The 17,960-nt window shown below is 44.9% G+C and overlaps 1 long non-coding RNA gene across 2 annotated transcripts in view; it reads left to right on the forward strand.

Annotated features, from left to right (window-relative positions):
* Positions 1-17,960, forward strand: part of LOC138471645 (uncharacterized) — a 259,352-nt gene that overhangs the window by 227,488 nt on the left and 13,904 nt on the right. The window lies entirely within an intron of this gene.

Below are 17,960 nucleotides of genomic sequence, written 5' to 3' on the forward strand. Positions count from 1 at the left end.
AAATTGAATATTTATTCGAATTTCAGCTGTATGAAAATTACGAACAGCCGAAAATTTCAAATAAATACCCCATTCAGTGACATTAAGGTGAACAAGGGGAGAGGAGTGTCCCACGCACCTGTGTCCACCGTTGTACCGGGGGTTGCTGAGGTGTCCCCGTGACCTAAACACTAAAGTTAAAAAAAATAATAATAATAAGGACCCTGCAGCTCTGGTCCCCATGCACGCAAGTGAAGGGAACCCGTGTGGCAGAGGAATGGAGGAGTCGGTGGCACACACCGAAGTGTCCCACCAAAAGGTAAGTAAGGGGTGGTGGGGTGCGGGTTACCAGAAATGTCAGCGTGAGAAAACAACGAAGGTCATTTTCATTTAAATGACTTTCGTTTTTTTCTCCCTCTGACATTTCTCATTCGATCAAATCATGGACAACCTTTTGAGAACAGGAGAGTACAGAACTTTAAAAACGTCTCCTTTCAATCCTGCTTTCTCTGGCAGCGTTTTAAGCATTTGCAATACATCTCTTCCTGCTTTAGGACTGTCTCTCACCTCATGCTATTTAACCAATCATTGAAAACGTTAATATGGGGGTCTGCATTTTTATGAGTAACCGTTTTCATCGCTTAAGATATGGATTTTTATTGTGATCTGTAAACCTTTATAGATTTTAATGCAATTTTCTTTCTTTGTAAAGTGCAATGGCACATTTTGTGTGGTTCGTTTGCAGTAACAAAAATAAGAAGTACATAATATAGAGCCTGTGAATAGAGAATGGATGCTGGGGAGAGGAGGGCATGTGTGGCGGCTGATAATGTGGGAGATGTGGGTGCATGGAGGTGGGAAATGTGGACATGGTCCCGAAAACAACTGCTAAGAGAGGCCCTCAGCAACGGTGCGATTACTCATCTCAGTTATATACATGTCATTGACCTTAAAGGATTGAAGGCTGCACCATCCCTGTATGGATACCAGCCTATGGCGTTCTAGTCTTTGGATAGGTATGTCAAGATGTGTTTAGTCCCATTGTGCAATCTCCACAACACTGACTTGAGCCCAAATGTCCATGCAAAGGATACATGTACAGCCATTCTTAAAACGTGTTACAATAACCGTTTTCCATGATCTTCTTTAAGATGCATGGACCTATACTTTAATCCAAAAAATCATTAACATTGATAAAAGGGGTTTGTAAGTAACCTATCAAATTCTCCTTGGACTTTAGTCCGTATTCCTTGTTCTGTTTTTACCCTAAGACTTCCCGAATAAGTAGAGTAAGAGCAAATATCCCTGAAAAAGCATCTCTCACTGGCATGGGGAAATGCAATAGATTGTCATGGGCTGCCAGTGGGATATGGATTTAGCCCGAGTAGAAAAGGCCTAGATTCGTGTTACAATTAACTTGAGAATTGCCATCAGAAGGCTAAGTCCACCTTTCTGTGCTCCAACAAGTCGGTCTGTTTTCAGCTGCCAAAACTGCCTATAAATTCTTGGAGGCGAGCATTATGCTTCATCTTACATTTATTCCTGTCTCCAGCATAATGCTCGCATCCTTGTTATAAAATCAAGACTACCTGCACTATTTAGCAGGGGTAATTTTCATTATTGCCGAAATTCAGACCTCCTACTTTATTGAATCGGCCCTCTTTGGTGCCTGTGGCGTTTTGCCGCTATGCAAAACAGCCTTTAAGGATCCAACTTTACTTGATGGTGATGAACTACAATACACATGATGCATTATAGGGAGTGTTCTGGTGCTTGATGCTGAGACGTGCGTTCCCTACTTCATTAATCCAGTCACTTGCATTCACTGTACTGTGCACGCGCCGAGAACAGACCAGAGTACAACACTGATGCAATCCCCACTTCCGCTCAGGCGGAGTCCCGCTGTCACGGGGCAGCAGAGTTGCACATGAGAACGTGCTGCTTCCATCAGTGCGCATGTCCGCGCGTGCGCCGTGGAATAACAACAGCTATTCCTAGGAAGTCAGTTGAACGGGCGGCGGTGAAAAACTAACTGCGCATGTGCAGACATGCGCCGTAGGGCACCACTGGCTACAGGGCCCAGGCGGGAAACAAGCCTCGGCTGCCATTGCGACGCATGCGCGGTGGACATGAAGACCCTGGGCTCATGGCCTGCCCTTGCCAGCTGTGCGGCTGTAGTGCTCTGAAGGTCGGGCAGGTTAGCGTCGGATTGGGTCGTCGGCCAATCGGCCCGTGGCCGATGCAAAATCATGGCCGGAGACCTGGGGGCCGGTTCCTGAAGCCCACGTGGGCCGGTTTCAGCCCAGGCGTGCGTGGGCTTCACACTTCAAGAACCAGCCCCCAGGGCCTCGGCCTCGCCGGGCGGATGCAAGTTTCAAAGGATCTGTAAGTAAATAACTTACAGATCCTTTGCAATTGCAGCCCCGCCGCCGGCCCGTCGCAGATGCAGAGAAAGGTAACACTGAAGTGTTACCTTTCTTTGATAAATGCGGCGGGCCGGTGGCTAACTGCCTTGGCCCACGACACCCTGGCGCCAGCAGCAGTCAGTGCTACAAAACACTGGGAGGGAGCGGCAGGGCTGGGCGGGACTGCCGCAGCCCGGCCTGCTCCCTCCCAGTGATTTGTAACAGACTCTGCTCGCCTCTCCGCCGAGGGCCAGTCTGGGTCTGCAGAGAGCCAGTTTGTGTATCTCTGCAGAGACAGCCAGGGCTGTCACAAAGGGGGTGGGGGGGGCAAACTTCACCAGGCCTTGCGCTCAGGGGTGGCCTCGCGGCTGCCTGGGTCATGGGGTGTCATAATAGACTTCTTGCGAGCTGCCATTGATTTGCTGGCTGCAGCGCCAGCCTGCAACAGAGAGAGACGAAGACGATGCAAAACAAAAGTTCTGCGCACTGAAGACTGTTGTCAATTTCACACTTCATCAACACGGGCTGGCCTGGCTCCCGAGTCCCGCCAACCCGGCACCAGGCCGCCAGGCATGCGCATTGGGCTGGCTGGGTGCGGTGCGTGTTACAAGCACAGCCTGCCGGGGAGGCTGGGGACTGGAGACACCAGTGTGACTGCAGCAGCAGGCCTGGCCAGCAATCTGCAGTGCAAGGGGAGTATGAGACAGGCACCGAGTGGCGTCGGCTCATTGAAGGATTCGAGCTTCAATTTGTGCCCTGCAAAGTAAGTAAGAACTAAAGTCAAGTGCTACTGCTGCTGTTGTCATTTTTAAAATTATGAAGACATATATGATTTGTGCTGCCGGTGTTGGTTTTCCAGCCCACATCCTGTGGTGTCCAGGGTAAGGGGAGATAAACTTCCCTTCAGGGGCACGTTTGGATAAAGAGATGTGCCCAAGAGAACACAATGGGGCTGATTCACAAAGCGTTTTGCAATGGGTATATCCCATTGAAAACGCGCTGTCAATCAGGCCCGATGTGTCATGCGTTGCACCCCATCTCCGGCCAGGCATTGGCATGGGTCATCGTTAGATGCCCACCAGGAGCCTGCCATTTTGGGAGGATTTAAGCCGCTATCCCGCTAACCTGCACCCCCGTGTGATTGTAGATGCTTTTTACGGGAAGAAAACAGCAATGATTTCAAGCCCCCGTTATCGCTACCAGCCGAGGGATGCGTTTCATGTGGCTTATTTAAAAAGAAAATGTGCATTAAGACGGAACGGGTGTGCATCCATGTTGGACCACTTTCCCGGTTTAATGTGGGATGGAGTGAACCAGTCTGGCTTTCACACCCATAATTGCTAAATTATTTTTCTCTGGGGCACGGCGGTGCAAACCAATTTTGCACAACGCACACAGTGGCAAACTGAATCTAATGCGTATATATCGCAGCTTGTAGGTCAACAATTTAGCTAAATGAATAGCCGCTTATGCTGGACTTTGTTGACCTAATAAGGGGCAAACCAGCGGCATTCACGCTTGGGTCGAGGGCGGCTTGCTGGAGCTTTTCTCCCTTAAGAATTAATCGTGCGAATGCAGGGAATCTTCTTCAAAACTCACCCCCAAGCAGCGTGCATGATATCAATGAGCTGGTGCCCGCCAGTGCCATTGCCACTACACCTGGCACCTAGTTGGCAGCCTCAGCGGAGAGAGCCTCCAGACATGCAGCCCTTACGGCTGCATCCCCAACACTCATGCAAGAATTATTGTATGCTGTTGTTCAATTTCTTGGGCATTCCATTTACTTGCCGGAATCCGCTGTGATAAGCGTGTGGGCAGACAGGAACTAGCGTGTGGGCATGGGCAGACAGGAACTCCGCTCGTAAGGGGCTTCAATAATGGTGCCACCATTTTTTGTGCTATGTGTGTTAAAATGCCATCTGCCACTAATTTACCCCAAAAGTGGATGAAAGGTGGCAGAGGGTGGAATGACACTATATGGAACCACGCGCACTGCAGGCCGCTTTAAATGGCTACCACTTCTAAAGTGTCCTGCAAAACCATTTTGTAAAGTTGGCCACCCTACCTCTGAAGCCTGAAAAGTAGTGCACGCAAGGCTGACATGCGGCCAAATTTGCACCAGACCTGCAGATGAATTTAACTGGTCTGCTGTTAAATCTCAGTTACCAGTTTAATGGTATCCAGTGGATACTAATTGCTCATTTTACTATAGCTGATATGATAGCTCAGTGGGTTGAGCGCTTGCTGCTGTGATGCGTGTGTGATCTGCAGGTTGCAGGTTTGAATCCCAGCAAGTCCATCTCCGCCTTTCATCCTTCTGAGGTCGATAAATGAGTACCAACACAGGTTGGGTGATATTGTATGCATATGTGTTCTATAAAAAAAAGAGCTTAAGCATAAGTGCTATACAGTAACATATTATCATTTGGCCTTGGATGTCTGCTTGCATTCACAGTAATTTGACAATATGGATCTATACACACAGATATTAACGATACATATGGTAATCCATTCTTGTATGCAAAGTTATGTTATTTTATGAGTTGTGTTGTAATGTAACAGACACATGAGCACTCCATAAGTAGCATTTTTTGTAAAGTCCTGAATTGACGCAATTCACGGATGATGGTTTCAGGGCCGCTTTTTTGAGGTGAGAGGTGGGCCACTTTTTTGAGGCGAGGGGTGGGCCACTTTTTTCTGGGTGTCCGGGTCTATTTCTTGTCCCAGTCCGACCGCTGCTGTGGTAGCGCGCCTGCCTCTCCACCCCTCAGCAGCCCAGTCGGGCTATGAGCAATCGTTCCCCATCAGTGGAATCCACTCTTTGGTTCTCTGTTGAAGCTGCGCAGAGCCCGGGAGTTGAGTGAATTACTTATTTTGGAGGCATGTGGCTTTATAGGAGGGCGGGGCAGTCTAACAACAGTACACTGAGAGATATTTCGGGAATTAATAATGCAGCTGCAGGAAGTGCAGTTTTTTCATCCTTGCACAGCGGCTGGGTGTGAGCGTCAGGCCTTGGTGGATTTTGGAAGGGATTGTATTAGTTAATAAGACATGTAGAATGCAATGGCCTGCCACTGGAGACACTGCATTCATCCCTTTCTGGAAAAAGACCTACTCATATGCTGCTCTAAATGGTGGTTGTGGTATTAAACGACTGGTTGCACGGTCACCTGTGAGTGTGCAATGCCAGCTCCTATCACACACAGCATCGACACCCTGCAGCAGTACACTGGGTTAACCATAAGATGTAGAACTTTGTATATAGATCCTGCAGAGGAGCTCTCCAGCAGACCTTTCACATGCTCCCATTTCAGGTGTGTGTAGCTTGCCCTCTTCTTTCTTTGTGGTTTGCATTCTAGCGCTCGCAGTTTTGCTTTGCCCGTTTTAACTACAGGACTACATGTTCCATAATTCAAAGAAAAAGATAGGACTGAATTAGATACTCACATGGCCCTTATTACAATGACGGCGCTGCTCCCCAGAGAGCTTCTGAGGGCAGTGAGAGCCCATGGAATTCAAACTGCTGATCATTGCTTATCTGGCTCAGTTCAGCCAGATTCTGCTTCTGCCTACTATGATGTTTCCTGCCTTCTGCTAGGGTACCCGCAGAAGATAGAAGAGCTGATACTCCATTGTGTTTATGCTGCCCTGTCCTCCAGACTGTCAACACAATGCTTACCTTTGCTTACCTTTGAATTATCAACATAAAAAGAGAACCATATGCTGGTAAAAAATGCATTGACATGCGGGTGGGCAGGTGAGAGAGAGGGAATGTCTGGTGAACTGAGAGGCATGCAAAGTGCTTTAAGTAGAATGAGTGAAGTGGGTGTGCAGGTGGCTGCGGGTGAAGGCCTTAAGCTTCAAGAAATAATATTTATTTGGAATTGAAGCCTATTAAACATATCTAAGGAGATATAGCCCAGTTAAGTCATGCTGTAGAGATGTGCCTAGCTTTCAGGTCAGGACACATGTTCTAACCCAATAGTGGTGCAGGGGGTATTGCGCATGTTGCGTAGATTAGCCTAGCCTCCAGGACACAGTTTCTTAATCCAACAGTGGTGTATGAAGTTATTTCAATGCTGCAGAGATGTGCGAGTAATCTGCTGGTCACATGCCACGATAGGGAGTTAGCAGATGGAGTATATGCAACCGCTTCAGAGATTCGTGTCAGACTTGACAGTTCCAATCACACAACGATTATTAAAAGATAGATTGATTTTTCTGCACATCCATGCGTGTAGTCTGCAGGTCAAACATGTTTTTTCTCGAATTCAAAGCGGCGTCCTGTAGATAGCACCAAGCTCTTTGCAACCAGAGATTAGATGTTAAGTGTAGCTGCAATTATTTTTGCAAGTAATGCGCACATCACCATTTATGCTTCTGTTAGCTGAAAACGTGTTACATGAGCGAGAGCTTCAAATCCACACTGTGTCGGGGATGGAAACGGGGAGAAATTTGAAGTCAATTGTTTGTGAGTTCCAGGTCATTTAAAGGAACAACCTTTTAGGTAGAAGGCAATCTAGGTGAGAGCAGATTTGTGAAACCGAGGGTCCGCGTGAGTGAGGAGGCGAGAGGAGTGATTCCCAATGTCAAAAGCAGCACAAAGATCCAAAAGGATGAGTATAGAAGAGTGTTTGCAGTGGTGAGCATCAAAGAGAAGGTTTGAGACATGCATGAGTGCAAATTTGATGGAATGTTTATTAAGGAAGCCAGATTTAAGTGGATCTCCAAGGCAATTATCCTCAAGATATTTAGTGATCCGGTTGAAGACCACACGCGCAAGGACCTTTGGAGGCACGCAAGCAGTATGCATAGAGTTTCCATTGCAGATTTTGGTTAATATTAAATTGCATTGCAGTATATTTGAGGCGGGAGCATATATTCCATTCACATTGCAGGAGTGGACTGGCCTATAGGGAGCTCTGGAGATTTTGACATTGTCTTATGTGTGGATTTGCACAAAATGTGTACTTTGGGACCACTTTAAACATTATTTTCACGGCCTCTTTTGGTACCCAGTCCACCCAAATTCCCAAATCAAGGTGAGTGGAGGCACTACAATTATTTTCCTTTTTAAGTTGCCTGTTCCAGAGCCTCAGGTGGAGTGTCCTGCAAGGATAATGCAACCCCACTCGTTACCTTTAGGCACAGTGGCAACAAAAGTTCCCACATTATATCCTGGGGAAATAAAGCATTTGTATCGATGCCCTATTTTTGACATTTTGAGCATGACTAGCTGAAATGAACAGAGATCAATTTGTGTTTGCACCCCTTCATTGTTGTTGTGCACAGCCCCACACAAAATGTCTATGAAGCTACCGTACCCTGTAATCTTATCTGGCACAATCAGTCAGTAAATGGGATGTGGAAAAATAGCATTTTAATGCTGCCATGTAATCTTGAACTCTTCAAAAACTGGAGTCCTATTTCTCCCGTCTTCCAAAGCCTGCCTTGCCCTACCCTCTCCAATCTTCCTTCCCCTTACCTTCTTGCTCCCTCGCCCAAGGCCCGCAACCTTGGGGTCCTATTTCACTACTACCCCCTCTGCCTCTCAGATTAATCATCTCAACATTTAGAAAGGTGTCCATTTATATGAAAACTAATTGTCACCCTTATGCTCAGCAAACATGAATTCTGCTTGTGGCTACTCATTGGCCTTCCTGTCTACTCCTTCTTCCTTCACAAAGTCCTCTCCGCTACCCTCACTCTCTAAAACCTACCCAGATCTACCCCACTTTTAATAACTGATACCATGCTGGTTGGCTGTCCATGGACAACTGAACTATTTCTAAGTTATGTCTAGTCTACAATGCTAACAATGGTCTTGCTCTTCAGTACCACCGTACCACCCCACCCGTCAGCTTGAAGAAAATTTCTATCACTGAGACAGAAAAAATCATACTCTCGCTAAAACCTTCAAACTGCAAAGGAGGCAACTGCCCAGCCTAAATTATAAAGGATGCAGCTAGAGTCCTAGCCCGTTTCATCTCGAAACTCATCAATGCATCAAATCAAGTCGAACCTAGTCCCTAATAATCTTAAAGAGTCTTGGGTACTCCCACTTCTTAAAAAACAAACTCTAGACCCTGCCATCCCGACCAACTATAGACCCATCACCACAGTCCCCTTCCTACTTAAAATTATTGATAGTGTAGCCTACCTGCAAATACAGGACTACCTAGAAGCCAACCATTTACTAGGATCACGCCAGTCTGGCTTCCGCCCCCTCCATGGCACGGAAACAGCCTTAATAGACCCCAAGACCTAAATTGACGAGTTGAAGGACAATGGGAAATCAGCTATGCTACTCCTCCTTGACCTATCTGCAGCCTTTGACCTGGTGGATCATGCGGTCTTATGCAACCACCTTAGGTCGGCTGCCCATTTCTCAAGTGATGCCATAACCTGGGTTCAGTCCTTCCTAGCTAACCATACAATGAGAGTCTTCTCCCCCTCAGCAGCGGCTGATCCCATACAAGTCTCCTGCGGCGTATCTCAGGGATCATGTGTGTCTCCCACCATGTATAATATCTTTACTAAGCCCCTGTTTGACAAGTTGGACAGACTGGGGGTCACCTACACTAATTACGCAGATGACACCCAGATCCTTATCCCCCTTTCGGGCAACGTCCTGGAGGACTCGGCCTTAGTAAATAAGATATACCTCCTCATTCAGGCATGTATAGCATCCCACAGCCTATGCCTGAATGACGACAAAACGGAGATACTGATCCTAGGTTCAGAGATGACCATTTAAAAACGTAACCCTAGCTATGCCTCCTTCAATATTGACAACAATGTCATCAAAGTGATGCCTGCAGTCAAAACCTTAGGCTTCTATCTTGACTCTGCTTTTACCCTTAAGAAGCAAGTCAACTCATTAGCATCATCAACAGCATACACTTGCAAACTGATCCGAGCTTGTAAACCGTTTCTTTCTGAAACGAGCTGCATCACCTTGGCCAATGCACTTATAATATACAGATTGGATTATTGTAATGCCTTGTACGCAGGAGCAAATAAGTATATTACTGACAAAATGCAGAGACTTCACAATAATGCCCTTACAGCAGCCTTAAATATCCCTAACAGAGAGCACATCTCCACATTTAGAAGAAATGTCCACTGGTTTAAGATTAAGGACAATCCTCCTTAAAACACTTTCTCTCACGTCCAAATGTCTGAACAACAGAGCTCCACCTTATCTTACAGAAAGAATAAACAGAAGAATCACTGCCCGCTCATGAGATCTGCCAACATCCACACCCTTGAGGTCCCTAGATTTAAATGCACCACAGCTGGTGGTTCTAGTTTCCCGGTCATAGCTGCACAATCCTGGCATACTCTCCCCCTGGATCTCAGAACAGACCAACCTTATTCTAGATTTAGACGAAAAGTCCTCACCTGGATACGCACCAACGATTCCTAACCTACCTAAACTTCAACCTATCTCTGCCTGTACTTATACTATTACACATTACACGGAAGGCGGTGATCCAGGGTGCTATTAGCACCCTGGACCATGCCGGTAAATTACCGGCACCGCCTTGGCGGAAAGGGGATTTACCGCCCCATTCCAAGGTCGGTGGGGCGGTAAATCCCCCTTCCGCCATTGCCCTTCCCCATTCCCATTTCTGCCCCATAGGGCTCTATGGGAATGGGGAAGGCGCTAATTACGGCACCGCAATTTTGCGGTGCCGTAATTAGCTCCGAGGTCCCTTAGCGGGTTGGTTTTTAACGCCTGCAAAAAGCAGGCGTTAGAGCACCAACCCGCAAAGGGACCTCGTAGTACGGCGGTAAGGGTTAACGGTCACCGTTGCCATTAACGGTGACCGTTAACCCTTACCGCCGTCCGTGTAATGAGGCCCTATGACTGCACTTGCCACCCTATGCCTGTTAGGCCTGCTAGGCCTACTGTTCTCAATGCATCTGTTACCTTTTGGCCCACTTGAATGTAATCTCGTAATACCTATATGTAACCACTAGTCTCTTTGCAAACTATGTGGCGGTAATTTGGTTATTTCCTATATGTACGTACCTAATTATCCTTGTAACTAAGCTCTAAGTATACTTGTAATGCTTGCACCCAGCTACCCGAGGGTTTGGTTGCGCTCTATCAAATAAACAAACAAACAAACATACCTGTCTGATTATCTCAGCTGCATCGACATCTTGTTCCCTCTGCTCCTCCACTGCACTCACTTCGCTCTTTCTCCCTCTTCGCCACTTCCATTGTATCCCACTCCCCATCACAATCAATGTCAGCCTGACTGTGCATCTCCTGAATGCTTGGCATAAACTTCACTTACTTGCCAAAGAGGGAGCCGCTGCCTCTACCTTCTCCCTCTCACCCTATACGTTCCTCCAGTGCTGTGTAATAATGTAAATGTGTACTGCACGCCTCTTTAGTTGAAGCACTTTGCCCCCCAGGTCACTGTTACCTTTTTAAGTCACCTGTCTCTTATGTTTTTTGATTTATCCCTGGTCTGTCCCGCTTTGTTCACAATATCATAAATGGACTCATCACTTGTTCTGATCTGTGTGCTATTGTGCAGGCCTCCTTCATGGGAATATCTCCGCCCCCTGTAAATAGGTTATTATTATTTTTTAAAATGTATTTATTGTGCATTTGGTTATAAAATAAACGTTTAGCACATAGTAAAAAGAATATGAAAATGCATACCATAACAATAAATATTAAATTTTAGGCATTCGCGCATCAACATCGCAATATTACAATTAATTATAATCAGTGAATGCAATCCTGATACAATAAAACAAATCCTCTCATCATTAATAGCAATTAATAAAAACTTTGACTACACATTGTATGAAACTGCAATAATTATTCAACAATCATTCTAAAATAGAAACTAAGCCAATCCATTAATGCTGAAATAGCTCTAGAGTAGAATAACTGTAAAAGTGTTACTGTAAGTTATTTCTGTTAGAAATTGACTCCTTCAAATAATTGGCTTAAAATATTTAGTGAATGCTGTCCGTTGTAGTGGTGTGAACTTTGTTGCTGTGCTTTAATCGTGGAGTGGAGTTTAATTTTATTTGAAAATGTCTTTCTGGTGCGGCATCTAAAGTGGCGTATGATTTGCAAAGGTAATCAGTTAAACATGGTGCAAATTGCATTGCTTTTAGTGACATGGATTTTATTAGTGAACAGAAAGCACCAGAACAATATAAAGCGTAATTATACGTTCCATCTTATTTAAGATGAACATTCCATGCAGCACATAGCATATGCTGGTAGCTGCTGCACATGTGGGGTAAGTCTTATCATGGGGCAACTATATCAGACTTACAATGCCAATATTGCACGTGCCAGCCAAAACCTTCTGGATTTGCCAATGCTTGTTTTGTTTGCAGATTGTATACTGTTTTGTGTTATGTGCTTTAATAATTATACCTTGCAATAGTAGACCTTTTTCCTGGTCTTTAGTCATGACACAACGTGTATTTGAGCAATTGACACTTTGCTTGTCATGAAAACCAAAACCTAAAGGCTTTGCCAATGCTGTGTTTGCAAGGGGGGATAGCTGCTATTCATCAATAGGCAGCTTCTTTAGAATGATTAGTTTGTGGTGCCTGTAAAGACTGGTAGGGGGTGTCTGTACTTCCGCTCTCTATATGGTAGGGGAGAGGCACAGGGGACCCCAGCCAAGATTCTCTATTATTGGTAACGTAGTCGAGCAATCAAGGCCTAGCTTCTCAGGAAGTGATGCAGGCTGGTTCTTAAGTACAGTGTAGTCCCCGAACCCCCACAAAGGAATGTCCACACACTGTATTACTGAAAACACAGTCTTTATATAATTAATATTCAAGGGTATGTACACGATCACAATAACACACTTTGTACTTGGAAGTCAATAATGATAAATTTATACAATTCTAAAGTGGTACCACCAATGTTATCAAATCTCATTAAAGTGCATCAACTGTATGGTTAAAATGTCACACAGATTAATAACGAGGAAACCAGCAATAGAGATAGGAAGGAACGCAAGATGGTTGAAACAGTAGGCAGAATACTGGCCCCGTACCCTAGACACAGTTCTGTGTGGAGATCCCCCACCTGGGCAACCTGTAAATAAAGATATATAGCACAAGCCCAGTCCATTTGTTCGTATAGTCTCACTTCTTCCTATTAAGGTTAACCCCCCCCAATGTACCTGGTGGAGTAGAGTTCTCAGACGCTGCGTCGACCGATCCTTCTTGAGTGCCTCCCTTTCAGGCGGGGGCCACGGATCGTTGAGAGGTGTCGGGGAACTTGGCGTTCAGTGTCGGGGAATTGACCCCCACCCACGGGTGCCATAAGGGTATCCCACGGGTCCGTTCACCAAACCAAAAGAGAGAGCTGCACCGCCAGGAGTCCCACATGAACTCCTGCGCAGAAAATACGACAGACCACACGATAAAAAGCAGTAAAGGAAAAGGATACAGAGGCCCTGTCCCTCCGATGCATTTCCAGCATCACAGTGCCCACATGGGTCTAAATGACAGAACTCTAAAATGTTGTCTTTGAGGTATAGAAGTGTTGTTTACGTGTGTCACTTCTGATTTCCTCGTTTGGATTGTTCTTTGCGTGAACACCAGTTTCAACATTTCTTACTCTTGAGTTGTAAAAAAAAGGAGCAATCGCGATTTTGGCCAGTGTGACTTCACGGCATCTTGTTACTTCACTATTCAGTACTATATACATGCAAAACTGCAGATATCAAGCACTGGGAAGGTAATGGGCCTAACTTGTTTAAAGTGTGTCTTATAGATAGATGGGGGTTATGGTAGAGTGACTTAATTGCCTGTGGTCAAGCTTGATTTCTGCCCCCTTCCCTCCACCTCAGTTGAGGCTGTGGGGAGTGGACATGGAATCAGAAGTAATGTTTTATGATAATAGGTACCCCAGGAGTTGACCTAGCGCTTGGAACAACCTTCCTGAGTGTCTGTGCCTATTAGCACACTTTGACAAAACACAGCCAGGACATTTTGTGAAGTTCTTTTGGACTCAAAGAGACACCATTATGAAGCGTTACTGAGAAAAATGCAATTGACAATGAGGATAATGGGTTCATATATTTTTAATATCAAATATATCTCCTAGAAGCTCTGATTTTGCATTGCTGCAGCAACTATAACATAGCACATTACCATACACATGAAAAGAGCTGTTATGTAAGCGAAAAGCATGGTTTACATTAATAGAAAAAAGAACAAGTAATAATTTTAGTTTAGCAGCTTGAGTGACCTGGGATTTATACTGTGTTCACCTATGCTATGGAGTGGTGTAACATACCAAACACCTTTTGTCTACATGCACACAGCAAGACTTTCACATTTTAACTCACGCTTTAGGGCAAGATTTACTGCATACAACCCGAACACAGCTTCCTGTTCGGAGGGACCTGCTTATCTCTCTCTCTCGCCTCTGGGCTCTGCGATGACCGATCTCTTCCCAGCCCCCAGGACTTGAGTTCTGCTGATTGCATTGCGAACCTTCTTCCTTTTCCCCAGTCAGCTTGTGCTTTATATCTAACACAGGATTTATGGCCTCATTACGAGTATGGAGGTAGCCATGGTGCTATTAGCACCATGGTTACCCCCATACCGCATACCGGATCCGGGTTCCCTGAATGGGGACTTACCGGGTCATTCCAACCTTGGAGGACCTTGTATTTCCCCATTCAAGGAACCCATCCCCATTCGAGCCCCCATAGGGCTCAATGGGAATGGAGAGGGAGCTAACAACGGGCACGTTAATAATGTTAGCTCCCTGGTCCTTTAGCGGCTCCCGCTAAGGACGGCTGGTTTTACCCCTTACCACCGACCTCGTAATGAGGTCCTTAGTCTGTCTAACATGTGTGCGTCATTTCTGCTACCTGGAACGTTAAGGCCTAGCGTTTGGGAGTGTTCCTTTGCTTTGCTTGAACATACAGTATTCATATGTACATTTATAAAGACATGTTGCGGCTGTTGTTCACTGATAATTCCATTGCATTCAATGGTACCTGGGTCAGCACAGGACTAACGCCTGTTATCTGCTTCTTGGCGAGGACGGTCTATTGGTGTTTCCTGTCCTGTGACTGTTTATCAGATCTAAATGGTGTGAAGAGTGTCTCTTGAATTTGCTACGTGCAGTTAAAAGACAGGTAGTTGCCACTTGTGGTTAGGTTTCTCTTCTGGAAAGGGGAAGCTACAATTTCCTGCTCATCGCCTTTCGCTAAACCCAAACAGCAAGTTATTATGCGTGTGTCTTTTGCTAGGACCACGTGCGCTATTTATTCAAGGAACTTATATTATCTAAGGCAAGTGTCTGCTTCTGTCCCTTGTAAAAAGGCCGTACATTGTTGTACAGTATGCACGTTTTTATCAAGGAGCATGTGTAGCACTTTGACAGTTTCCTCTGCACCATGCAAAGTCACTTGAAGTGTGAGCAAAATTGCCTTCTCAGGCTACTATCCTTGACAAGAGGTTGGATGGTTGTGTGGTGGGGATGTGTGTTTGTGTGCAAACGTTTGTGTTTTAGGATCTGTCATCTAGGTATCCATGAATGTGTGTGAATATTTGGTTGGAGTGTTGCATGTAGACCCGATTTTTAGTCATAAACTTGATATTTCTCTTTTTTATGTTCTCGTCTCAAAATATTACTCACTCCTACACAAGTGAAACAGTGAACATTGTCCCCCTTCCATATCTCCCAAACTACCGGGTTTCCACTTGGGATAGAATGACATTTTTGGTTGGAAAACCTGTAAAGTCAGTGGAGATGACACATTTTTTTAAAGGGGAAGTGTGCTCAAAATGTGTATTTTCCCGATTGTTCAGGCATGTATTTTTAAGCATACTGTAATTGATCTTAACATTTTTTCCTGTGCATCTTTACGTTAGTTTTCCTCACTTTTACACATGCGAAAACAACAGGTTGGGCGCAGCCATCTTGTGCTAATCTTATTCGTTGAGGCATCGCACTAACTTCAAGTGCGCCTGCAGCAAAAATACAGATCGCCCGCCCCTGAAGCTGACTTCATTCTTCCAAACGATATGCTCCACCTATTTTCATGATGTTAGTGGCCAGCGTAGCCAAACGCGCCCAGTCATCACCCATGCCATAACGTCAGTTAATGCAGAAACAGGAAGATAAACACACACATCCTCACAGCGTGTCCCAAATCGAATAGGAAAAAAATATTTTTAAAGAAAACACCAGTAGTCTGCAATGTAATAAGTGCTTTTAATTATCAAAGAACGCTCCCAAAACTATATTAAGTCCACAAATGAACGATATGTTTTTGCCATACAAGTTATAGCTAGCGAACATCGCATGCTTCGGATGTTCTTTATAACTTCCTCATGATACGCTGATTGCGATCAACGATCGATTAATCACAGTACTCCAATTCTTGCGTGTCCTTATCTTACACCAGCAAAATGTTCTATTGACGCACATGCCTTTTGTGAGAAGATATGGATTCTTTGCACTTTCAATCGCAAGGCTTTCGCTTCAGCATGTTGCTACATCAGTAACGATGACAGTTTGCTCGTTGCTGGTACCGCCAAAGGGCAGATCGGTTCCTGTCTGTCGTCCCACATAACGGTAATGCAATAAGCACAGTTTATGCTTATCAGCCAATGTTGATTGAAGAATCCATCCAACGGTAGCTGGAAACTATGGCATACGCAGAACGGTACAATAATCTGTGTAGATAATGGAATAAAAATATATTTTAATAGTCATTCTTTAATCGAATATAACCATTTACTGTATAATTCAGCACCGGATGAAACTAATCATAAACACAAACCGCCCATAATGAACACACACATGACAACACTGGGGAGTATTTGAGACCACAACATGCATGAAAGGTTAGCGCTATGAGGTAGGTATAGCTCCCAATGGGATGGAGAACCAGATGGATATGGAGAACCACAGACAAGGTGGCATTATAACGGAACTGGGAAGATTATTGATTGAAAAGCGAGCCAAATTCCCTCCGAAAATGTTCAGCCCCCTGCACTTCCACCCCACATCTACTTTATGGTGCACAAGGATGCAACGGCGACAGCACACCCGGATGTTCCACGGGACAAAGTGGTTTCAATGTCATTAGCCTGCATACAGGTTGTGGTTGCGGTTCATCAATGAATAATCGTCCCAATATGCTCAAGCCAACAACCCATAACAAGGCCAGTAAGCAATACTGCCTAAAAAATAAAACCTCTATTCACTCCTCTTTAAACTATACACAAATAGCAATTATTACTAGACAAAAAAACACAATTACGCACTCGGTTTTTGATAGTGCGCGGTATAAATAGAATTCACCATAACAACGTATCGTGTCCATTATTTTCATCAAATCGCACATTCGCAAGTCGCGGGAATTATTCAATATGCATACAGCACACATGCCGTTTATAATCGCAAAAATATTATATATAGTTGAACTTTCATAATGTTAGGAAGTTCCATTCTCTTGGTCTCACGCAGATTAACTGCTCCGAACAACAGATTGCAGAAATTGAAACTACATTTTCAAATGTCCACTTTCAATATAGTAAATGTTATAATTTTGAAGGTATTCGACACCTTGTGTCCTTCTAGCGGTTGATGACTTTCACTCAAGGCCAAATAACAATAGCAACTTGTTTTCAGTGATTGAAGCCAGAGACGGGTAGGTTTCGATTTCGTGAAATAATGCCACAATAATAAAAACAGACCTGACAAGACGCGTCAGTGTGACTGGATATATTTTTTCCATTCCTACAAGGATCAGCCCACGACCTAACCTTCACTCCATGGAGAGATGAGCCCAGCTGACCCACATGGAATTCGAAATACGGCTGATAAATAAACAAATTGTAGGCTGGCATCCACCAGTGGAGCACGATCGTGTATACTGGCTTACCGATCACTAGTGCGGGTTCAGACCCTATATGTGATGTCATTACTCACGCTGTGGCCTCTCAAAAGGCAACAACATTCATTCCAGATTCCAAACATTCTCGAACAGCAGACACCTTTGCTGATATTTTTTGTATTCAGTACATTTTTATTCATTCTGTTGTGAGCGTACAGCCTTCAATTGCACGCTGCCTACTATAATTCAAACATGTCTGTTCAGACTATCGCACCTGAAGCAACCCTCTATACCTTCATGCGAGACAGGTGACATTGCGTGCCCATACCAAATAAGTTGCATTAATGCTCTGACTAGGCCTTGTGGCAATCAGCCCTGCAAGTGCATACGGTAAGCAGGGAGGAGCATTCGACAATTTCTTGGAGTCGTTCCCTAACTTTCTAGTGCAGCCCTGAGAAGTGGGTAGCCTTGTGCTCAACATTGTAGTATTGCATGAAATCGCACGATCACACCGGTGAAGCAAAACACGGTTCTTCTTGTGAACGCTGTAGCAAGCGAGGAAGCGGTCGGAGGTGATGAAGAACTGGTTCTCACAATTCTAGTAAGATGTGCCCTTACTGGCAAATCAGTTTTTCAAAAGGTGAAATAGCTCGGGAGCAGAGGCTAACCCAGCCAACATCGAATACCTTTATGGGATATCCGTGCAAAA

Source organism: Ambystoma mexicanum, chromosome 8 (assembly GCF_040938575.1).
Source record: "Ambystoma mexicanum isolate Mex_15411 chromosome 8, UKY_AmexF1_1, whole genome shotgun sequence".
NCBI classification, from domain to species: Eukaryota; Metazoa; Chordata; class Amphibia; order Caudata; family Ambystomatidae; genus Ambystoma; species Ambystoma mexicanum.